General features: G+C 41.3%; 1 long non-coding RNA gene across 2 annotated transcripts; it reads right to left on the minus strand.

The window, feature by feature from the left end:
- Positions 1-1,406: 1,406 nt before the first annotated feature.
- Positions 1,407-12,648, minus strand: LOC132211005 (uncharacterized). Of its 2 annotated transcripts, none has more exons than XR_009447286.1 (3): positions 12,408-12,648; positions 6,374-6,474; positions 1,407-1,475 (listed from the first exon to the last, which is right to left on the minus strand). It is a non-coding gene; the product is annotated as an uncharacterized LOC132211005 (long non-coding RNA). The 2 variants fall into 2 exon arrangements; XR_009447285.1 differs by lacking the exon at positions 1,407-1,475 and adding an exon at positions 4,681-4,837.
- Positions 12,649-25,092: the final 12,444 nt, after the last annotated feature.

The raw sequence follows: 25,092 nt of genomic DNA on the forward strand, positions 1-25,092 counted from the left end.
GATGGATAAGGTGGGAGAAATAAAATTGGCAAGAATTCACGCATCCAATGTATACTGGAAGGGACAATGAATGGCTGTTGGGCAAAAAGACAATGGAACTGAGTGCAAACCATACCTGTCATGTCTATCAGCATGGTCAAATACATGGTCAAAAATTCAACCTTGGCATAGGTGTGAAACATGCAAACAGGAAGAAGGTTCTGATGGGTTACTGACAACATAGAGCCAACCATGTTAGGGACCATCACATTCCAGCAAAGGAGGAGGAATGAGAAAATATCAAAGTAAATGTATTTATTTAATTAATTGTTTTTTTTCAAAGAAGTTGTATCCATGTGTTTTATATCCATAGACTTTTGGAAAGATTCACATCTGCTTTGACCCTGTATCTAATGCAGTAGAAGTGTGACAGCAATATTCAAGGAGTTACATTTAGAAGAAATACTCCAGTCTTAATGTTATATTTAAGGTCAAGATCCTGTGTTTTGTTTTTGTACGTGAAAGTTTAGTTTATCCTGCTGAATGTAAATTTCCAACCAGAAATAAAAACCTACAATATGTCAGATGGATTACATATCACCAGAAATGGCTGGGCATTAGTACAAACTCAGACTATTACTGTATAACCTCCTGGGCTTGTATCTTGTAAATAAAAAAATGCAAATCTGAGTTGTTGCTGATGAGTTGGTAGGAGCCTCTGCTCAGTCTTCAGGATCAATCCCATTGGCGTGTTAGCCAATGTGCAGTACAGCCAACACCACCTAAACTGGAGACATAACCATTGTAAAATGACCAAATAATCAGATACAAATCCAGTCTCCATGACTAGACCAAGAGTTGGATATGCACAGCCCATTAGACCACCAGTTTTTAAATACAACATGAGAAAGTCACAATCAGAGACATTTTTAACTAGGGCAGAAATGACTATTACAAGGGGGCATTATTTTAAGATGTTTGGAGGAAGGTATAGGGGAGATGTCAGAAGTAGGTTTTTTACACAGAGAGTGGAGGGTGTATGGAATGCACTGCCGGCAGTGGTAGTGGAGTCAGATACTTTAGAGACTTTTAAGCAACTCTTGGATATGCAATGGAGGATCGTAAAATGTAGGGTATGCAAGGTAGTTTGATCTTAGTAGGATAGCAGGTCAACACAACATTATGGGCCGAAGGGCCCGTAGTGTGCTGTACTTCTCTATGTTCTGTGTTCTCTAGAAAACTAATTACATTCTCAATTCTGGAATTTATGTTTTTATTCTGCACCTTTCCCCACCAAAGCACACACATACCTATGAATGGTATTAATTAAAAGCAGATACAGGACATTTGGTATGAACATAATATCTTCATTTCTTTGTGATTACCTTCACAAGCAGTTGTCTAAACTCAATGTACAAAACAAAAGTGCTTCCAGGTTTGGAAAAGACTAAACTCGATTTCCAGGTTCAATATACTGGTGAATTTCGGTGACAATTCTAAGGAGGAAGGGAAAATTAACAGTGAAAGTGTTGCATCATAGAGCACCAATCTTAAACACAATAATATAAAATAAGCATCTTAACCATTATGCCATTAGCTTGGTTCTTGACAGATTGAAACACAAAAAATAAAAACCAGTATTGGCATGACATCTTATTACATCCCAGGGAGCCCCAAACTTTGTTTACACCTCAGTTGTTGTTAAATGACTGCATTTAAATAAACAATGTTGCAGACGTTCTGTGTGCAGCATGATCCTAGAGCAAGGTTTCACCTATGCTAAGGGATAAACTTTCATTTTGATTTCAGGAGAGCCCTGCTCTTATGTTCACCTGATTTCCAACTGGTTCATCTTTGCTCCTCCATTTGCCTCATTTCTACAGTCATTCAACCATCTTTTTGCCATTGATTTCCTTATATCCAGTGAAACTGCACAGATTCTCATAGGGATTGGAGCAATGTAGGCTACAATAAGGGTGATTGCAGACTTAGTCAGGATGTTTGTCAAGACCCGTCTAATGGCAGCAGTACCATGCTCCATTTTTGATGCTTTTGGCAAGGTGTGCAGCAAGTTTCTCACTAGCAGTAATGAGTTGCTGATTAAACAGGTTATTGTCTTTTACATGCACTTTTTAAAGTTGATACTCACTTCATTAAGAACCTGGCTTTCTATCTTATGAAACTCATTCAAGACATTCAAGGCACTCATTCAAGAATGGATACCTGACTGATTCAGCTCTTTCAGAGATAGTAAGAACTGCGGATTCTGGAGTCTGAGATAACACAGTGTGGAGCTGGATGAACACAGCAGACCAGGCAGCATCAGAGGAGCAGGAAAGTTGAAGTTTCGAGTTGGGACCCTCCTCTGATGCTGCCTGATTCAGCTCTCTGCTGGCTCTGATGGACCTCAGTATTGGACACCAGCACCAACATCTCAGGCACATGCACACTACATCCACAAATTTTGGCATCCAAATGTGCCAGCCTTATGATACATTTCTGATGGTCTTATGAATATGCTGTACAAATACAGGTTGTTGTTGTTGAATGGCAGAAAAGGAGATGTCCTTGATTTGGTGTTTCATTTTAAGGAGACTATATGCACTCCAGACTGAATTGGATAATCAGCTCAAATTCAGGATTGGACTTGAACCTATACACTCCAATTCATTGATAATGGAAACTGCAGATGCTGGAGAATCCAAGATAACAAAGTGTGGAGCTGGATGAACACAGCAGGCCCCTGAGATGCTGCTTGGCCTGCTGTGTTCATCCAGCTCCACACTTTGTTACACTCCAATTCAAATGTGGTTTAACTGAGAAAGCATTAAGGATGATCACGATTCCAAACAATAGTGCAAATTTATCCCAAATAACTTCTCAACTTTTATCATTTGCCATTGTTTGACCTGATATTTATAAACAAAGCAGTTAAACAGATTACCTTCTCTCACTGTCTCATGAATTGATTATTTAATTACCTGTGATCACACATCGAATCAAAAAAAGCATACTTCAATAGTTAGAGCCAGGATTCTGCTGGGCATTTTAAACTGGCCTAGGCCCTTGTGCTTAAAGTAGGCAAATTATTGATAGTGAAAGAAAAAAGTGGCACCAGAACAAGATTTGGGGTGAATTAATAATTAAATCTGTTTGAAAATGAAAGCAAAAATTGTATGTTCATGAAATCACTCCAGCAAAATTCTGCCTTAGTGTGCTGATTCTTATCTGTTGTCTTTTGCTGGGAAGGCTCCAGTCGAGGTTCTATTTGGGAGGTCTGGCAGCCACTTGCAATGCTAAATCTCCCCTTTTCTTACTGCTCCTTATAATTTACTATCTGCATATTTTTGAACTGTCATGCTTGAATGTAGACAGTATTTTATAATAATGGGGCCATTCATAATAGTCTTGTATGTTTTACAATAATGGTCATACTATTTAACCCTTGTTGCACAGTGAAGTGTATGCATGAAAACATATGAATATTGACCATGTGATGATTGCCTGGCTGCAACATTTCACTCCAAAGTGATTGGTTGTTCAGTGCTAGGTGTTTCATTTTGGCTGCAAAATGCTGTCCTCAGCATTCTGATGTGAACTGCACCAGCAGCATTTTACTGAATCATTTACATACTCATAACTCTGCCTGAAGCACACAGCGTAGGCAGCTCGTGATGTCAGTCATTTTGTAACAGCAATTTGAAAGCAATGCTGCCATTTTGGTGCTGAAGAGGAAGGAGGAGGGGGTGAAAGCCTCTCAGTAAGGGGCCATTTTTATCCAGGGAGTTCCAATTGAACCTGTTGCACTTCAAGTTCATTGGGAAAGATTGTGACAACTGTTGGCACCGCTGCAGGTTTTCTTCACTGAAATCTGTCACCTCGGCAGCCATGACTGCAGGCTCAGAGCAGGTTTAGGACAATATATCCAATCCTGTGAAGGTGCTTAAAACTGTGAACTGGTAGACATCTAGCTCTATTCACGTGGGAGCTGCTCATATTGCAACTTGTCCCGCTTAACAATCATTGCTGTGTTAAAGAGGTAATTGACCCTCCATGTTTCAACAGCCTAAATGGATTGCATTCTTTAACCAGGGAAAAACAAGCAGGAGAAGCAGATGATTGCATACTGTCATGACCCACGGGGGTAATGTGTTGGAAATCCAGCCCGTCTTTTCCCAGAGTTGCAATAAATGTTGAACTTCATTGAAATTACTGAAAATCCCAATTTTCCTCTGACCAGTTGCAACACAGAATAAAAGCAAACTAGTAAAATCACTATTTAACAAGAAACAATAAGCAAACAGAATATCTAATTTAGAGATAATGGGAACTGCAGATGCTGGAGAATCCAAGATAACAAAGTGTGAAGCTGGATGAACACAGCAGGCCAAGCAGCATCTCAGGAGCACAAAAGCTGACGTTTCGGGCCTAGACTCTCTGATGGAGGGTCTAGGCCCGAAACGTCGGCTTTTGTGCTCCTGAGATGCTGCTTGGCCTGCTGTGTTCACAGAATATCTAATTTAAGTCATTTAATTATTACCCCTTTTAAAATTCACACAGGCACACACAGAATGAAACACAAAGCTTATGAGTGGAGGGAAAAGGAAGTCAGAGGATCCGAGTTCAGTATCACCAATTCAAAAACCACAAAACTAAATGAATTGATTCTACAATCCTTTCCTTTTATTTACGATGCCTTGATGTTATCTGCACAGTGATGATCAGTCTTTAGTTTACTGGTTGCTTGGTTGGACTTGTGGTACTTTCTGTTCTTGTGGGTTTAGACATCATTCTTTTTTCAAACTTTGAATGTAATTCTACCTCCTTTATCAACAGACAGCTGGAGAAGACAATTTTTCTAGAGGAAGGAAATAGAGAGATGGACAGTGTTGGTGTTGCAAGATTCAAGGGCTTCCATCTCCTTCTGTTTACTTTCCCATTAGAGGGCTTATGTTGAGCTACAACCTGACCAATCGGAGAGTTGTAGCTATGTTGAGCTCTCCAGAACCCATGAGAACTAGTTCTAATTGAAAACCCAATCAAAAGACTGACTCTAGGCAGAATGGCCCTGAACACATATATAGGTGATGCCACTTTGTCAAGGCATTGCGTTCCCAGAAGTAATATTGTTGCACATACATTGATTAACTCTTCTTGTTTTGTAAGCTGCACATGGGTTTCTTATATCCTTGCTTAAAACAGTGTCTAGTTTTCTCATTTTCAGTCAATAGTTGAAAAAGTAACAGTGTGTGGTCTCCTACAATGCATACTTTATAGGCATCTAAGATAACACAGTGTGGAACTGGAGGAACACAGCAGGCCAGGCAGCATCAGAGGAGCAGGAAAGTTGATGTTTCAGGTCGGGACCTTTGCTCAGAAATGGGGAGTAGGGAAGGGAGCTCAAATAAATAGAGACAGGAGGGGTGGGCTGGGGAAGGTAGGTGGGATGGTGAGAGTGAGTGCAGGTAGGGAGTGGTGGAGATTGGCCAGTGATGAGGGAGGAGCTGATGGGTGGGAGAGAAGATGGACACGTTGTGTCAGGCCAAGTAGGAGTGGATGAGAGGGACAGTTGATCATGGGATGAAGCTGGGAGTTGGGGACATTTTGAAACTGGTAAAATCCACATTTAGGCCATCGGGTTGTAGGGTCCCAAAGCAGAATATGAGGTGCTGCTCCTCTAGTTTCCAGGTGGTATCATTGTGACACTGGAGAATGGACATGTTACCCAGGGAGTGGGAGGGGTGTTGAAATGGTTCATGACTGGAAGGTTGATGTTGTTTGTCATGAACAGAGCGCAGATGTTCTTCAAAGCAGTCTCTGAGACTCCGCTTTGTCTCACTGACATAGTCCATGTCACATCGGGAGCAGGGGATACAATGGACCACATTAGCAGATGTGCAGGTGAACCATTCTCTGATATGGAAGGTTTGTTTTTTGCCTGGAATAGAGGTGATGGGGAAGTGTAGGGGCAGGTGTAGCAGTTCCTGCAGTTGCAGGGTGAGTCATTGGCGATGGTGGGGCTAGTGGGAATTGTGGAGGGACAAGGGAGCCACAGACAGAGCAGTCCCTTCGAAAGGTAGATAGAGTTGGGGAGGGAAATATATCTTTGGTTGTAGGGTCAGATTGTAGGTAGCATAAGTGGTGAAGAATGATTTGTCAAATCTGGAGGTTGATGGGGTGATACGTGAGGACAAGGGGGATTCAGTCTTTATTTTTGTTGGGGGAAGGGATTGTTCTCTCCACGACTTCCTCATCCGCTCCACATTCCCGACTAGTCCCACCACCCCTGGCACCTTTCCCTACAACCGCAGGAAATGCTACATCTGCTTCTCCATCTCCCCCTCACCTCCATTCAAGGCCCTAAACAAACCTTCCACATTACAAAGAGGTTCACCTGCATATCCACTGATGTGGTCTACTGCTCCCGATGTGGCCTCGTCTGCATTGGTGAGACCAAGAGGAGGCTTGGAAACCGCTTTGTAGAGCACCTGCGCCCTGTTGGCGAAAAACGACATCACCTTCAGGTTGTAAATGATTTCAAATACCCCTCCCACCACCTGGATGACATGTCCACCCTGGGGCTCCTCCAGTGTCACAATGGTGTCACCCAGAAACTGGAGGAGCAGCACCTCATATTCCACCTTGGGAACCTATAACCCAATGGTCTGAATGTGGACTTTATCAGTTTCAAAATCTTCCCACGGCACCTCATCCCATGACCAACCATCCCTCTTCATCCCCACCTCCTTGACCTAACACAACCTGTCTGTCTTCTCTCCCACCGATCCACTCCTCCCACCTCACTGACAAATCCCCACCACTGCCTGCCTGCACTCACCTATCACCATCCCATCTACCTTCCACACCCACCTCTCCTCTCTCTATTTAGTTTTGTACTCTATCCCCCACCCCCTAAATCCCACCCCCACCCCATTTCTGAAGAAGGGTCCCAACTGGAAACATTAACTTTCCTGTTCCTCTGATGCTGCCTGGCCTGCTGTGTTCCTCTTGCTCCCTACTGTATTATCTCTACTCCAGCATCTGCATGTCTTATTATCTCTTTTATAGGCATTTCATGTTAACTCTGGGATGTACTCCTTTCAAAACCTGGGGAATAGTGGACCCTGTGGCATCGTGATGTAATTAGATTAGATTAGATTACCTACAGTGTGGAAACAGGCCCTTCGGCCCAACAAGTCCACACCGCTCCTTGAAGCATCCCACCCAGACCTATAACCTATAACCCACACACCCCTGAACACTACGGGCAATTTAGCATGGCCAATCTACCTAGCCTGCACATCTTTGGACTGTGGGAGGAAACCGGAGCACCCAGAGGAAACCCACGCAGACACGGGGAGAATGTGCAAACTCCACACAGACAGTTACCCGAGGCTGGAACTGAACCCGGGTCCCTGATGCTGTGAGTCTGAAGTGCTAACCACTGAGCCACCGTGCTGCCCAAGATGGTGATGTTACATGACATGTCTAAGACAGTTGGAGGTCTAACGGAGACAGACAGAGCTGGTGTCAATCAATGGCTACAAATAAGTGATAGCTTGCAAAGAAATGTTGTATTACAGTTTACCTAGACCACTGCAGTGATTTTAGAGACATTAGATCCCCTCTATCATGTTGACCTAAAGTCAAAACAGATGCCACTTCCTCAACATTCATCTGGGTTGACACCATATACAGTGCTAGATGCACACCGACACCTGACCCTTGGCACCCTTCATATGGCCTTCATTCTGCGGCAGACCACCATAAAACATTGGGCCACCATGACAAGTCAGAGATTGGGTATTGACTAACAAAGTCTTCAATATACTACTTGCACACATGAGGGCAACATGAATATCGTAAAAGCCATGCAGCCCCACAAAGTGGAATGCAGGTGACTATTGTGGTGGTTTTACAATGCCTCTGCTGCCTGGGCCACTTCACAGCATCCTTCTAATCAGTAGAGTATATATCAAGACTCCTGATGGTCCATTGCTTCCTGCACATGCCTGCCATCCTGATGCTATCACCATCCATCCAAATAGCAACAGAGGAGTTGGGGGAGAGTGGAAAGTAAACAAAGAGATGGGTATTTTGTATGATTGTCTCTTCTGACTGCACTCTCAGTACTAGTAGCCCTAATTCCTCATCGACCATGTCCACACAGATGATCCATCTCAGTCTCCTTCTGAGGTTCACAGCATTTTAAATAACAATTGTCAGCCAATTTTGATTCACCTGTCACAATAGGATAGAAATGAGGCAAACTGCCTTATATCCTGAAAACATCTGGACTGTGTTGCTTAGACTTGGGCTCCAAAATGAACTGCAATTTGAGCCAAACTGTTCCAACACAGCTACAGTCAAGCCAACAAATTCATTCAGCCACTTACTGGTCAATTATCTGATGACTTATGTTTAGGCTGGGTTCCACCAGGACTTTTCAATTCCAGACCTCACTACAGCATTGATTCAAACATGGACAAAAGAGTTGAAGACCAAAGTAAGGTAAAAATAGCTGTTGTCAACCTCAAGGTAACATTTGACCAAATGTGGTGTACAGGACACCAAACAAAATTGAAGTTCTTGGGAATTGGAAATCAAAAAAAAATCTTCTTGCCTGGAGTCCTAACTGGCATGCCTCTGAAGTTGTACACTATGAAGGAAACAGCATCATGACTGTGGAATTCTCCAAAAATGACACCCTGGGCATTAACAGGACCAGCTACATAAAGATTGTGACTGCAAAGGTAAGTTTTTTTTTTCTTTATTCATTCATGGGATGAGGAAATTGTTGGCCAGGCAGCATTTATAGCCCATCGCTAACTGCCCAGAGGGCAGTTAAGAGTCAGCCATATTGCAATGGGTCTGGAGTGACATGTAGGACAGACCAGATAAGGAAGGCAGTTTCCTTCCCTAAAGGAAATTAGTGAACCAAATGGGTTTTTCCAACAATTGACAATAGATTCACGGTTATCATTAGATTCTTAATTCCAGATATTTATTGAATTCAAATTCCACCATATGCCATGGCAGGATTCAAACCCAGATTCCCCAGAACATTATCTGGGTATTTGGATTAACAGTCCAGCGATAATCCCACTAAGCTGTCGTCTCCCCTGTTAGTCAGAAGTCAGAAGATCGGTGTTCTGTGCTCAGTGTTTCAACTCCCATCTGCCCAAGAACTTCTACCACTTTGAAGGCACTGTCTTGAACAACACACAAGCACCATCGAAAAGAAGGTTATTCATTCGATTGGGAGACTGCCCAACTGATAACCATTTCCTTCCTCAACCACCAGCGCGTAGTCACAGCAATGTGTGCCCTTTACAACATGCACTAAGCACGAAGAAAAAAACAGCTGATATTATTCAAATTGGGAAAGATTGAAGAAAACTGTAGCAGAAAAGGGTTTGAAAATCCTTGTGGATGAATCATAAAAAAATCTAACACTTAGGCTCATTGGCTAATAGAGAATGCAAATGGAAAATTTGCTTTCATTTCAATGGGACTGCAATATGAAAGTAGGAAGACTTGCTCACATGTTACAAGACAGTAGTCAGACCACATCTGGAATACTTTAAATAGTTTTGATCCCCTTATTTAAGGAAGGATATACTGACATTGGTGGCAGCCTCGGGAAGATTCACATGGTTGATACCTAGAATCCTGAATCCTAGATGGGTGGAATGATGGCTCAGTGGTTAGCGCTGCTGTCTCACAGCACCAGGGACTTGGGTCCAATTCCAGCCTCGAGCCACTGTCTGTGTGGAGTTGGCACATTCTCCCCATGTCTGCATGCAATTCCTCCAGGTGATCCAGTTCCTCTCAAGTCCAAAAATGTGCAGGTTAACTAAATTGGCCATGGGAAATGCAGGGATAGGGCAGAGACTTAGGTCTGGATGGGATGCTCTTTGGAGGGTTGGTGTGGACCCGATGGGCTGAAGCACCTGCCTCCACATTGTGAGGACTCTATGATTCTGGGTGTGGAGGGATTTTCTTCTGAGAAGAGGTTGAATAGCTTGGCCTTGTACTTATTGAGTTTAGATGAATAAGAGGAGACCTTAACGAACTAAAGATTTTTTGGAGGCATGGAGGTCATGTTAGCAGGGTGAATGTGGAGAGGTTGTTTCTTGTACGAGTTTAGGACCAGAGGGCATAATCTCAGAGTAAGGGGGCACCCATTTAATACGGTAGTGGATCTGTGAAATGTGTTAACATAGAGGGCTGCTAAGATTGTGTCATTGAGTAGATTGAAGGCTGAGATAGATTGCTAATCCCTAAGGGAATCAAGGGTTATGGTGAACAGACAAGAAAGTGGAGTGGGCATCATCACATCAGTTATATTCTCATTGAATGGCAAACATAAGGGGCTGAATGGCATACCTCAGCCCCTATGTCTAATGATATTATGCACTGCAGCAACTTGCCAATGCTTTTTGATTATGTTTTCCAAATCCACAAACTCTATCAACAGGAAGGAAATGGACTGAAGGTGCACAAGAGCACCGTTGTCTGCAAGTTTCCGGTGAAATCATACATAATCTTGATTTGCAAATATGTTGTGTGATTTAGCCATCAGCACCGAGTCAAAATTCTGGGACGCCACTTCTAATAGCACTAAAAGAGACTCACACCACATTGACTGCAGCAGTTAAAGGATTTGGCTCACCACCAATTTCTGAAAGGTAAAATCAGAGGTCATATGACACCAGCTTGTAGTCCAACAGGTTTATTTGAAATCACAAGCTTTCTGAGCGTTGCTCCTTCATCAGGTGAAGTTTACTATACCCGACAAGGGAGCAGCGCTTTGAAAGCTTGTGTTTTCAAATAAATCTGTTGGACTATAACCTGGTGTTGTGTGACCTCTGACATTGTCCACCCCAGCCCAACACCAGCACCTCTACATTCTGAATGGTGGTGAGGGATGGACAATGAATGCTGGATTTGCAGAGACACCCGAACTCTGAGAAGAATAGAGTGTGTTTTTTTTTAAGAAAACAGTCACCATGTGAATGATTAGGTCAATATTTGAGTGCAGTACTAAGGGAACTTTGCACTGTTAAAGGGCTCTTTCTAAGGTCAGACATTAAACCAAGGCTCCTTCTGCCCTCAGGTGGACATAGATGATCTCCTAGCACTATTCAAAAACCAGGGAGTTAATTTGACGTCTTGGATGACATGAACACAATTAATCAACAGTGCTTTAGCTTGTTGTATGGAAACTTTCTGCATGCAAATTGGCTGCCACATTTCCTTATGTCACATCACCACTTACTGTGAACTGTTCTAATCTTAGAGCAAAATCTTTGTTTACAAATGTATCCCAGGGAGAAATCAAGTCCTTTCCTGAAAGGATTTACCTGCACAGGTCACACTTGAAGTCTGAACAGAGCAAATTGCAACCTCTTCACTTGCATGAGTTGTTAAACTAAATTAAGAGAATATTGATGAGTATTGTCACAGAATGCACCAATAATACAAAATCAACCTATTATATTTACTAAAGCAACTCTATTTGGATGCTTGAAATCTGAAGTTAAAAAAAATGCTGGAAAGATTAACCAGACATTAAAAGTCATTTACCAGAAATATTAACTTTGCTTCTTTCGATCTATTTTTTAATAAAAAGCTTTAAAGGTCTCCTGATGACCCAGAGCCTTTGTTTAATGAGCATTGAGCCATGTTCACTGTGGGAAATTCCAGGATTATTCACTGGCCTGAGTTCATTTAGCTGATCTCCACCAAAGCAGTAAGAGGGGCATGACAATCGGACTTAAAGTCTCATACGTTAAGTAAGAGAAATCCTGACAAAGTTTCAACTCGTCATTTGCTATTCAGGATGCTGGATGCAAGTGGATGTTTGAAGGTGAGCTGTTTTGGAAATTATAAGGTAGACTGTATTCCTTCAGTTAAAAAGCTTGCAGACATTCATTCTCAAACATCGGCTATAAATAACGGCAAGCTCCAACTCGCAGATGTTTGACCCTTGCTTACTGAAGAGCCAAATATTCAGTGGAGGAAGCTTCAATCGCATGACAGCTTTCTATTTTCTATTTTCTTAAAACTTCAAAAAGAACTCTGAGAAAGGAAACTACAGTAGTGTTTTAAAAATAAAGCTGTACCCTAAGTAAATCAGAAACAGGAAGAGAAGGAAGTAGAAGCATATAAATGGAGAGGATGATAAGATTTACATCAGAAAATGCATTGGGTATTTGATAATTAGTTGCCAAATCAGAAGATTTGCACCCGTGAAATTGGGGAGATTTTACATCTCAGTAGAAGATGGCAGGAACACATAAATCAGAACTGAACACATTCAAGTGTAAATTTCCTTGTGTTCATTTGAGTTTGAACAACTGTAACGGAAATTTTGTGCTGTTGTTATAACACATCCTCATCTGATTCATATCGGCTGTTCTTACCAAGTTAAAGGTTGATAGTAGGGAATGTCTCCATGCCATGACGAACACAGAGTCAATCGACTAAACGTGTCCTTCTGCGCAGTAAATTTGCTACATTTCTATGTTTCGTTGGTGTTCTTCTCAGTATTATAGAGTGTACAAGCACTGAAGGAACTTGTGATTACTCACTGAAACAATGGAAGTGGCTATTGTGAATCTCTGTCGACATAATTGAGGTGGCTCACTTTCTCCAGGAATTTGAAATCAGTATGCTACGGCAGGCAGGAAATGAAATCAAAGTAAACAGCAAGTTAAAATGATACAGTGCAATGTTAAACTGAAGAAAACTTCCTGCATGCATGCTAAATCGAACAAAAACAGGCAAAAACAGGCTTGAATTGTTACTATAAATAAAAATAGAACTAAAAGTACTCAGCAACCTGTCAGCATCAGTGGAGAGTGAAACAGTTAACATTTCAAGTTGACTTCTGTTGTGTTCTATATGGATATTGCCAGATCCACTTAGTATTTCTAGCAGTTTAGTTTTTATTTCAGATGTGCAGTCTTCTGCTATTTTTGAATTGTTGTTACACAATTTGCATGTGCTTGCTCAAGCATTGATGTTTTACATGGCCAGAAAAATAAAAGAACCATAATAAAGTATCTGATCTGATCAGCACATGGAACAATGTGATACTCGGACTTAATTCCCCACCTGGAACATCAGGTGGAGTATTCCCCTCCGTTTTGGCGAGAGTAAAGGTGAATATGGGGGCAAAATAGAATGTAAAACACTCAGATTTCCAGGCAGAGAAACATCTTCTCTATCTTCATTTCAAGCATTAAAAGAGGACTTCAGAATCTCACCATTGAGTGGTGACTACTTTAGCTCAACGCATTTACATCTCAGTAGCAACTCATCTTTTTTACATCTCACTTCAATTCTCCTCTCCACTGCTAAAAAACAAGGCGGCCCAAATCCCCAGCATGCACAGCAGAATGGGTACCTAGCGACCGCAGCTGGATGAATGCATGCCCCTGTCAACAAGCCATTGCTTCTGCTGCACAAGATGCCTGCCTGGTCTATGGGTCACCTACTTGCTCGATCCGTCATCCATGCAACTCAGTATCGGCAAACCACCAGCCATAGCACATCACAATGTTCAGCCCTACACCAAATCAGGCCCCGTGTCTTCCCTTCAATACTTGACTTTGGAGCTGATGGACACTTAGAGACTTGTATTCTGCTCCCAGGCCACTTTGCTAGCAAGACAGTCATGCATCTCATGCATCGTTCTTTAGTGTTGCCATGCATCTTATGGCTCCCAGCTTGCATTCTTCACACTGAGTTATAGATTGCGTGTCTTTGAGTGAATCATATTTGCTTTATCAGATTTTGTAATTTTCTTTGCTGTTTAGTGCAGAGGCAGAGATAGAGGTAGGCATCTCTGATGATGTGGAGTTCTGATAAGTAAATGTTTCAGCCAGACAGGGATGGACAAATGACAGAGGTTAAAACAAAAGTGATGAGGTCCTAAGAACAGAATATAGGAAGTTAGGAAGCAAGCTGAAAAATAGGACCTCAAAGGGTAGTGATCTCAGAATTAATGCCAGCGTCATATGCTATTCAAAGTAGAAATAGCAGGATATATTGGATGAACACATGAGTTAATAGATAGTGTGAGTGGGAGGGTTTCAGATTGCTCAGGCATTGGGATCAGGTCTGGGGAAGGTAGGACCAGTGTAAACTGGATGGGTTACACCTGGACAGGACTGGGAATAATGTGTAAGGGGGAGTTTGCTACAGTGATTAGGGGAATGAGAACCTATCAAGGAGCTACTAGAAGAGGAATCAAGGACAAGAACAAAAGACAGAAAGGAAAATAAGAGAAGTGATAGACAGAGGAATCAAAGATGAGAATCAAACAAGGATTTGTTAAAAAGTAGCAGGAATAGGAGAAGGAATTTTAAAAAGACAAGCCTTAAGCTTTGTGCCTGACTGCGTGGAGCAACCGAAATAAAGTGGATGAATAAATCACATAAATCGATTAAATGGGTATGATATAGTTGGGATTATGGAGATATGGCTGCAGGGTGACCAGGGATGGGAACATCCAAAAGTATTCAAAATTTAGGAAAGATATAAAGGAAAGTGCAGAGGAGTTGCATTGGTGGGTAAAGAGGATCTAAGCACAATATTGAGGAAAGTTATTAGATCGGAGTCTGTTGAATCTGTGTACGTAAAATTGAGAAACACCAAGGGCCAACAAAATAATAATGGGGATGCTATATAGACCACCAAACTGAAGAAGAGGGGTTAGGAATGGTACTAAACATGAAATCATCAATGCATGCAGTAAAGGAACGTTTGTAATGTGGAGGCAGAAGGAATTGCCAATGTTGGAAAATTTGAGATAACAAAGTGTAGAGCTGGATGAACACAGCAGGCCAAGCTGCATTGGGGGACCAAGAAAGCTGACATTTCGGATCTGGACCCTTCTTCAGAAATGAGGGAGGGGAAGGGGATCTGAGGCAAGCAAAATGCCCATCGCCATACGACTCATATATTTTAGTCACAAGGCCATCTTGCAGCGTTTGACATTTCTGGCCATTGCCAGAGAAACTAAAATAATTTTTTGGTTTTCAATACCTTTATGCAACTTTGAGAATATCTTTTCAATTTACTGAACGCCTTCTTCACTTCATTTGACGGTTAAGGTTCAAGTGGGAGCATCCTGTAATGAAATGGATAACTTTATATTAAAAGTCCCTTCAAACTTCTTTATATTAAAAGTGCCTTCAAACTTGTGGTCCTTTTTGAAACATTGAGCTGTTAGCTCATCATTTGGTGATAGTTATTGAGGAACTTCAATCCCAAAAGTGTTAGAAATCTGAATTCTGACGTCAATCTGCCCACTTCCAGTTTTAGCTAAGCTGGAACAGGGAGATGTGTCATTATCTGCTCTCAGGAAGCTGTTTGACAATTTAAGTGTTGTAATGAATCAAGCTTCAGGATTATTTTTATCCATAATTTCAAAATTTAACTCCTCTTGGCCAGTCTTTCTCGGCGTCAAGGAACTTGATTGCTGAAGGAAGGTTGGATGAGTAAGTTATTGAAATTCTAGTTACCTGCTGGATCCAAGGTGCCTGCCTCCCATGAGCAGACAGCACTTCCCTTCACCTTCCAAGTTGACAGCTCCCAATCTCCCACAGGCTTCCCCACTCCACAACAACCAATTTCCACACCCCTACCCTAATCTCCCGTCTTCCTTCCCTCAGCCAGCAGTGTCAGGTTTGATTAGTCATTCAAGATATAAGGAGAAGAAAAGTATTCAGTTTATCAGCAGCTTATGTAGTATCACGCATCAGTTTGTATTACCTTTGATTTCACAATTGCCCACAACATAGCCAGGAGTATATGAAATTCCACAAAATTCCAAATACTCATCTCTATATTTTAATTTTTTTAATAATACTTGCTCTCACAATATATTTTGATGAAGCCATGCCTTGTATGAAAATTATTTTTTTTAAATTACTGGCTGCCAAGCCTGAACTAAGTTTTTTAAAGAACTGTATCCATATTGCAACAAACAGTTGCAGTTCGCAACAAACAACTGCACCTCCCAGTCGCAAACCATTTCCACTCCCCCTCCCATTCTCTTGATGACATGTCCATCATGGGCCTCCTGCACTGCCACAATGATGCCACCCGGAGGTTGCAGGAACAGCAACTCATATTCCGCCTGGGAACCCTGCAGCCATATGGTATCAATGTGGACTTCACCAGTTTCAAAATCTCCCCTTCCCCCACTGCATCCCTAAACCAGCCCAGTTCATCCCCTCCCCCCACTGCACCACACAACCAGCCCAGCTCTTCCCCCCCACCCACTGCATCCCAAAACCAATCCAACCTGTCTCTGCCTCCCTAACCGGTTCTTCCTCTCACCCATCCCTTCCTCCCACCCCAAGCCGCACCCCCAGCTACCTACTAACCTCATCCCACCTCCTTGACCTGTCCGTCTTCCCTGGACTGACCTATCCCCTCCCTACCTCCCCACCTACACCCTCTCCACCTATCTTCTTTACTCTCCATCTTCGGTCCGCCTCCCCCTCTCTCCCTATTTATTCCAGTTCCCTCCCCCCATCCCCCTCTCTGATGAAGGGTCCAGGCCCGAAACGTCAGCTTTTGTGCTCCTGAGATGCTGCTTGGCCTGCTGTGTTCATCCAGCCTCACATTTTATTATCTTGGAATCTCCAGCATCTGCAGTTCCCATTATCTCTGTATCCATATTGCAATGGCTTGAAATTCCAGTCTCAAAAATAGTTGAACATTTGTATCAGTGTACCTTCTACATTTCAAAGCAATTGAAATGTAGATGGCCCATCTGGAAAACCTCACCAGGAATAATTAGCTTGAAGGAGAATGAATGGGAACAATCTCCTACGCTTTGGCAAAGCATCCCAGTAATCACTAAGATATCCAAACTCCATGGGGACAAATCATTAGATGTAATCACATGGAAGCCAAAAGAAAAGCGGATGCTATAAATCAGGAACAAAAGCAGGAGTTGTTGGAAAAGCTCGGCAGGCCTGGCAGCATCTGCAAAGAAAAAAATCAGGGTTAACATTTCGGGTCTGGCAACCAGTTATGTGGAAGTGTCACCGGACCTGAAACATTAACTCTGATTTTTTTTTCCTTCACAGATGCTGCCAGACCTGCTGAGCTTTTCCAGCAACTTCTGTTTTTGTTTGTAAACTCGTGGACAGTGGAACTGTGGCAAGGAAAAGGATGTGCCCAGATGTTATCCCGCTATGTAAGCCAGGCAATTAGAATCCATAGACCTTGACCACATTTGAGTCATTGCGTAGTTGGAGAGAAAGAGAATCATGTACATGCCAGCTAACTGTTTCTGCAAGCCATAAGGCCAAGCAAATTGGATATTTCAGAAGTAAGACTCTGAGTGGCTCTCTTTTCTCTCTCTGTCCCTTTCACTCTTGTCATGATTGGACAAGGTGTATCTCATTCACTATGAGTCGCCTGATTGGTCCAGGATAACAGCCCCAATCAGGGAGACCCAGCTGACAGATATATACAGGGAATTCCCACAGTCTCCTGGTTTTGGGGACTGACTCTGAGCTTGCTGGCCATAATCAGTGTGTTGTGCATGCTTAAGTAAAGGGTGGCTTGGTAACTGGATGTTGGCTTGTGTGCAATTATTTCAAATCTCCAACAAATTTCCAAGACATGAGCCCTGCCTACTATATGGTGAATCATGCACTTGTTAAAAGCAAAGAGTAAAGAATCTACCATGTGGCAGCTGCCTCAAGATGTAGCACCAAGTTTCAAGATTCATATAGCCCTTTAAATTTATGGGAGCTTAACTTATTTCATCAACAGTTCCTCTTTGTAATCTGTGTGTGTGTGTGTGTGCGCACCTTGAATTTACATCTCTAAAATCTGAAGCTTTGCTTTATTATTTTACATAGATGGGATCGCATACAATATGTACTATTTGCGTTTTCTTTTAAAATGTATTTGAGGAAATGTCTCAGAGTGTGGGTTTTATACTCACAGCATGTAAACAGTTAAAATGAATTGAATTGGTAAGTATATCCATTTAAAAATAAATCTATTCTGGTCAAACAAGGAGTGGGAGAAAAGAGAAGCCTTCCTATTGTCCTCACGTGCACATAGCAACATGCATCATCTAGGTTATGATAGTCAAAGCTAACAGCATGGATTGAGGAGGGGCCAATATATCTTACAAACCCAAGAGCAAAGTAATCAATGAGGAATTTCATAAGTGTATCATTTTTCCAGGAGAGAATATTTTTTAAAAGGTTAGTCTGCTATTACCCAAGCATATTGCAGACACTCAGCATAGTCACCCAGGGGCATTGTATTCTGCTTACCAGGTATACTTATATATTTGAATGCCTTTCAACATATTGATAAATACCCTCTTTTTTCACAAATAATGTATTTTATACTACATAATCTACATGGCAAAATCTGGGCATTCTAGGGATGTACGAGCTGGTACATATAGAGTCAGAGCCCATTCAGAAGCAATTTTGATGGAAGATTATTCCCTCTTTCGAATGTTTTATTATGTTAAAGGTGTAAAATAAATACAAGCTATTGCAATATATTGCTGATCACTCAAGAGCATTTGATGAAAATATTCAATTATTTTGCATAATTAACAATTTTGAAAGCAAGCTAAAGTTCCAAATCAAATACTTTGAAACTATCAAAAGCTGCACATGAAATGTTTGTCATTCCATTCATCATAAAATCTCCTGTACAATTGCATAAAAGCCACCTTCAAAATAATTTATATCTCAATTTTTATTTTGCTTCATTTGGAGAAGGAGCAGGGTTATTTTGTTCCATTATTTAACTACACGTCAAGAAAGAAGCACTATGGGGAGGTGATCTCTTTGCACTATACACAAGGAAATCATTAGCAAGTTTCTAAAGAGCAAATTTACAATTACACTGCATTTAGTGCTCTGGAAGAAATCCTTCCCAATGTACACAATTATAGAGACACACTGGAGCTGAAAACTGGAGTCATTAGTAATGCAGAGGAGAAAGTTGCAGGCATTATTTTCTCCATTGAACTAAATTACCAATGCCATTTTGTTGAACATGGCAGGGAGAGCAAAATCGTCCTGACTCTTGAAAATGACTTTTCATTCCTTCACACTTCTTAAAAATATGCTCTTTTTAATGTTCTAATATTAGTTAAATCTGTTTTAATGTTAACATATCCCTTTTCTCCCATTTCCTGGACTCTTCAAACTATGGACAAACTGGGGGAGAGCATATACAGGCTGCCTGCCTCCAGAATTGTGCCCAAGCATTGCCAAGTTGGCACCTGTTGGTTGGTGAGATGCATCACAGCTAGCTCCTAAAAGCAACAATGAGATGAATGACCAAATAATATGGATTTTTGATGGAAAGACACTGATAATTTATACTAGACTTGTGACTCAGGCCATGAGACCTGGAGAGAGAGTAGATGGAGATCTCACTCTAATATATCAAAAAAGATGGCAAATTCAGCAATGCAGCACTCTTTTAGTGTTGCAGTGCAGTGAGTCGGCGTATTCTGACTTTGAAAGAAGTGCACTAATTTGGACCCAAGATCCGCGCCATGTTCAATTATCAACACATTTTTCAGCATTAACTATAGGTTGCCATATTGTCCCTCTCTGGGCAGAAATGAAAAGAAAACGACAACCCACCCTTAAAATCATCCAAGGGAACTTTGCAAACCTTTTTCTCCATTACTTGTGTATGTAATGTGTTAACTATTATTTGAAGAAATTCTGCCTGACAACAAATTTCACTTCTCCCTAGCTCCATGCTTCAGCACATCAGTGAGCAGGGACAGACATTCTTAAAAAGACAATAATATTTCGAAGCTATTTGGTTCAAATGCCTTTCTTTGCCTGTTCCTCTGCAGTGAAAAGAAACGCGTACAGGGTCAGGCTATGTTAATCTTTTATCTTCCTCACAGAATGCAAGTTCAATAATGATTTTAATTCATTTTAAAAATTCTTTTTGGTTCCTTTCATTTGATGTGGTCATCACTGGTAAGGCTGGCATCTATTTATTGTCCATCACTAGACGCCCTTAAACTGAATTGTTCTCTGGGCCATTTTAGAGGGCAGTTAGTTAGGAGCCAAACATATTGCTATGAGTTCTGAGTAATATGTAGACCAGATCAGGTGAGTAGGGCAGGGTTCCTTCCTTAAAGGACATCAGTGAAACTGTTTAATTTTAATAACAATCAACACATTCCGGTAATTTATAATTCCAGATACTTTTTATTGAAATCATATTTCACCATCTGCCATGGTGGGATTCAGACACGTGTTCGCAGAAAATTAGAGTGAGATTCTGAGTTACTGGAGCAGTGACATTATTATTTGGAGTGGCAGAGTGGCTCAGCGGTTAGCGCTGCTGCCTCACAGCACCACCAGGGGCCCAGGTTTGATTCCAGCCTCAGGTAACTGCCCGTGTGGACTTTGCACAGGTGCCTTGCTTTCCTCCCATAGTCCAAAGATGTGCAGGTTAGATGGATTGGCCATGCTAAATTGCTGATAGTGAGCAGGCTTGGTGGATTAGCCATGGGAAATGCAGGGCTATAGGGTAGTATGTAGCTCTGGGTGGGATGTTCTTCAGAGCGTCAGTGTGGACTTGATGGGCTGAATGGCCTTCTTCCACATTGTAGCGATTTGATTCTATTCATCGATATGCCAGCACCTTTCATTATAAAGTGTGTAAGAAAGTAATCAAGTGTCCAGCAAGGAATAAGACCACTGACTTCCCTAAAAAAATGGATGAACAGTTAGCTGAAATATTAATGGCCACGGCTTCCCTCAGGCACCAGATTGACTCCAGGGGTTTATCTTGCAGAATATCCCATTCAGAAAGTAAGGGTGGAAAGAGTCACTGAAAGGGATAGGTCAAGTTTCCCTTGTGCAATTCAGAAGTATACCCTATTTCTTCCAAGCCCCAGAAAGAAAGTAAAGAAAAGTCCTCATCTGTTTGGGCCTTATCACACTCCTGTTGGAAAAGGTACAGCAGCTGTCAGCTCAAGCCATCAATTGCAGTCCAGTTGCAATGTTGTCATTGCGACTGGCTGTGCGTGTGCAAAGAAGGATCCCACTGTCATTGTGTGGATGTGCTTATCACCTGCTCTATTGAGCAAGTTAAAATTCATGTTGTTGATTCCTGAGGAAAGTAATAAGCATGATTTTAGCTGCTGATGCAATGTATGAATGGATCTAAAACCACATCCCTCTCCCTCCATCACCTCCCACAACACCACCCCAGTTGGTTTCATGGGCACAGACAGACTTTATATGCCTGACTCAAATGGCCCTGCCTCATACTTGAGTAACAAACAATGAATCTCACTTGGTTATTTGATGGTGGTGGCAACACCGCCATTTTACATTGCCATTCAGCACTCTTGCTGCAAGTGTTGTAGTGTTGTTTGCTATTTGCCTTCTGGGCCATTGATTCAAAAGGCCATTTGATCCATATAGTCCATATTAGATCTCTGTAAATCAGTCAATTCCATTCCACTGCTTCATCCATGTGATCAGGAAGTTCCCATCCTGTTTCCTTTAAAAATGACTAAGTTACTGTATCTAAAACACCATCTCAGCAACACTCATAAATTATAGTTTTAAAAATATCATAATTCTCATTAACACACAACCCTGTGCTATGTTTACTGATCTTATCAGAATATTAGCAAATTAAAGAAAGACATGAAACTATATCACACATTTCACAACACCAGAAGATCCTGAAGTGCTTTCCAAACAATTAAATACCTTTTTGGTGTTATGAATGTTAAGAAAAAAACAACTCACAATAGTCTCTGTGCACATATCAAGGACCCACAAGTAGCAATAAATCCATCCAATAATAGCTGAAGCAATAATTACAAAGTGATTTGGCATGTCACATTGTAAAAAAAAAGTGGGTTTTTTTTGCTGGTAATTTGATGTTTATGCCCAAGACCAGTCAATTTGCTCAAATTGAAAGCAAACGTGGGAAAAGAAATCCCTTAAAAATTAAAATAATTAAGATTCCATCTCACTAAACGAACAACCTTTGTAGGCAATGTTCAGAAACCTAATGGTAAAACAAAAAGATTCAGTAGTAAGGATAGGAACTGAATACAATTAAGAGGAAGTTGTGATATCAAAGCATTCTGCAGCAACAGGAAAATATGGGGAGCAGAAAAATATACATGCGAGCCCAGCTGGAAATTGGATGAATGCCAAGCCATCCATCCAACTATTCTTATTATAATTTGTCACAAGTAAATGATTCTCCTCCTGACAGTGTTGTAGCTGTGATTCTCCACTGTGACTCCAGTGAGTGCATTATTAATGACTCTCATTTTCATGTGAGAAAAACAATCCTTACTTTGTCGACATTCTGATTTTTATTCTCCCAATTTAAAGGTAGCCTGCACTTTAGCAGGGTCCCTTTCATGTGCTTCCAGTGACCTCACTTTATCAAGTACAATTATTATACCAGCGACATTATATTGCATATTCATTTTGCCTCCAAACTATGAGAGCGTTTTTAATTGATCTGTTGTTTCATTTGTGCGAGTGAAAGCAAGATCTCAATAATTGATATGGGTCAAAATAGCAAACATTTAATTTAGATTGCAGTTGACAAACAAAGAGCTCATGCTTCTTACTTTATTTTGTGTTAAGTCTTGTAGCAGCTTTGTGATATACCTTTAAGGGACATGCTCATAGCGTCATCACCATATTAGGGCCTGTGGCCCAACAGTATAACATTTCCATCTTACTGAGTCCTCTGGCAGCATGACATGTTTATCCCTGGTATGTGACTTAATCATATAAAGGCATATCACATATCAACTACAAGACGTAACGCACTATTTCCATTCATTTTTTTGACAATCAATCAAATTTGTTGAGTATGGGATAATTAATTTTCTTGACCATCAGAAACAGGATAAATGAATGAACTCTGATGACAATATTGTTTCAACGAATTTTCCAATATATTGGGAGCGCAGTATAGTTGACAATGGGAAACTTTAATGAAATTACAAGGAGTACCAATGCACTGCCCGCTATAGTTCTGAGCTGATTCAGGAAGGTTAAATGGAAACAAATAAGGAGACCAGAGAAACCCATAGCCTAGTGGAGAGGAAAAGAAATCACTCCTAGAGTTTTTCCTCAGTATCAAGCAATCTTAGCCAGGAAGAAAGGACATGTGGTGAAGATAGGAAGGCATTCAGCTGTGCTGCAACCCTGGTCCACAGCCAAACACCTTGATGACACTATGGGTCAAGCACATTGTTGATGCCAAAGGTCAAGTAGCGTCCCAACACCAAGAGTCAAAGCTTACACGTGACTAATGCTCAAAGGCCTCTGGAGGTCAAACAACACTAGTGGAACTAAACTCCAGCAACTTTGACAGAGAATGGGAGATAATAAATCTTTTTCTAAACCAGGTGCCTCAGGTTTTCACCAAACCCTTAAGGGTACAAGCAATTTTGTGGACTTAAAGAATATATTGGTGAAATTATAATCCAGCAGCAGCTCTCAGTGTGAGCAGGGCTTTGAATGCATTTAAAAGGCAATTTTCACCTTCCTCCATTTTACAGTGGCTAAAAATTCCAACTCATAATTCCCTGAAGTGCTTTTCGGAAGCCTCATCATTTTTAACTTTGGAATTTTTATAAGCAATTACCCAGCACTTTCACCATTACATCATGAGGCACAGCGACAGTACTACTCATTAGCATAAAATAGCCGGACAATATTAAACTTTCTGGGCATTAATAATGGCGAATTTGGATGAATGCACTGGATGGATGTACTGTGCTTTGGGAAGGGGAAAGGTGAGAGTTGTTTCAGTGTCAACCTAAACACACTATCGCATTTTGCATCGTATCTCCCTGCTCAGCCCCCTAGACTTTGTTTCTCCAAACTACTGGATAGTTTTAAAATGTGCATGCAAATACAAAATGCTCTCACATAGCAATTATAGTGCTGGAATACATTTACAAATGGCTTATGTCTAAGCTTGAAGTGACCTATCAATAACCATAAAACATTAGAACTGGAGAGTGGTTCAGCTTGCCTTAAGTTGGAAGCATGTCAAACCCTATGAGTTCTCAGCAACATTCATCAAAATGATGCCATTTAAATGACATGAGTTATGTGCAGTTGATGTTGTCATTGCAGAATGCTGTGGATGGCTCTCTGAAATGCAGCTGTCTAGGAAATGCTGTGTATTGATGGAATATGCTTTACAGCTTCATCAGACATTTTCACTGACTCCTTAATAACTGGAAATTAAGGGGGTGGAGCCAAATGGTTCCAGAGGAATTTACAATCTAAAGCAATGAAAATGTGGTCCAATTCACCAGTCTGCATTAATGTTTGAAAGCATACATAATTACCTGTTTGTTCACTGGGGGAGCCAGTTGTTGGAAAACCATGGGCACTGCACAGGGTACAAAAGGATAAATTGGCCCCTCCCGGTCACATCTCGTGAAAACAGACCTCCCGATAGCTAAAGATAACAACATTAGTACAGCTTCAAATCATATTGCAAAGTGAAAGCCAGATGTGACAAATGTTGGGAAAGAAACAGAGAAAGAAAAAGAAAAATAGAGGAGAAAGAAAGGATTGGACTGTCTGAATTTGTCTGCTCTTTGTTCGCTATAATTTATATCTCACTAAACTTTCAGCATTCAATTCGCACAAGCCAAAGGCTAACATCGTGACTAAACCTCTTGGTAGGGTAATGTTTTTTGTTATTTGTAAACAATCTCTATCTTGTAGTAGCTGAACCCTCCAAACCTCTGACATCTTCTTCCTCCCTTGGGTCATGGTCCCTTTATAGTTTCCAAGGTTGTCACTGATCAACACCACTGGAAATCATCTCCTGCAGGGCCTTCAGTCCCAAACAAACCACTTCTCCCTCCTTCTCAAGATTCACAAATCAGAATGTTCTGGTACTCCCATCATTCAGCATGTTCTAGCCCACAGAACAGAATTCTTCCTAACTTGCCTTTCGCCATATTTTCCCCTTGTCTAGTCTCTTCCTGCCTATACCCATGAAACTTCCAATATCATTCTAACATCTTAACTTCTTCCACAACCGAACATTTCC

The sequence above is a fragment of the Stegostoma tigrinum genome, chromosome 26 (genome assembly GCF_030684315.1).
Source record: "Stegostoma tigrinum isolate sSteTig4 chromosome 26, sSteTig4.hap1, whole genome shotgun sequence".
NCBI lineage: Eukaryota > Metazoa > Chordata > Chondrichthyes > Orectolobiformes > Stegostomatidae > Stegostoma > Stegostoma tigrinum.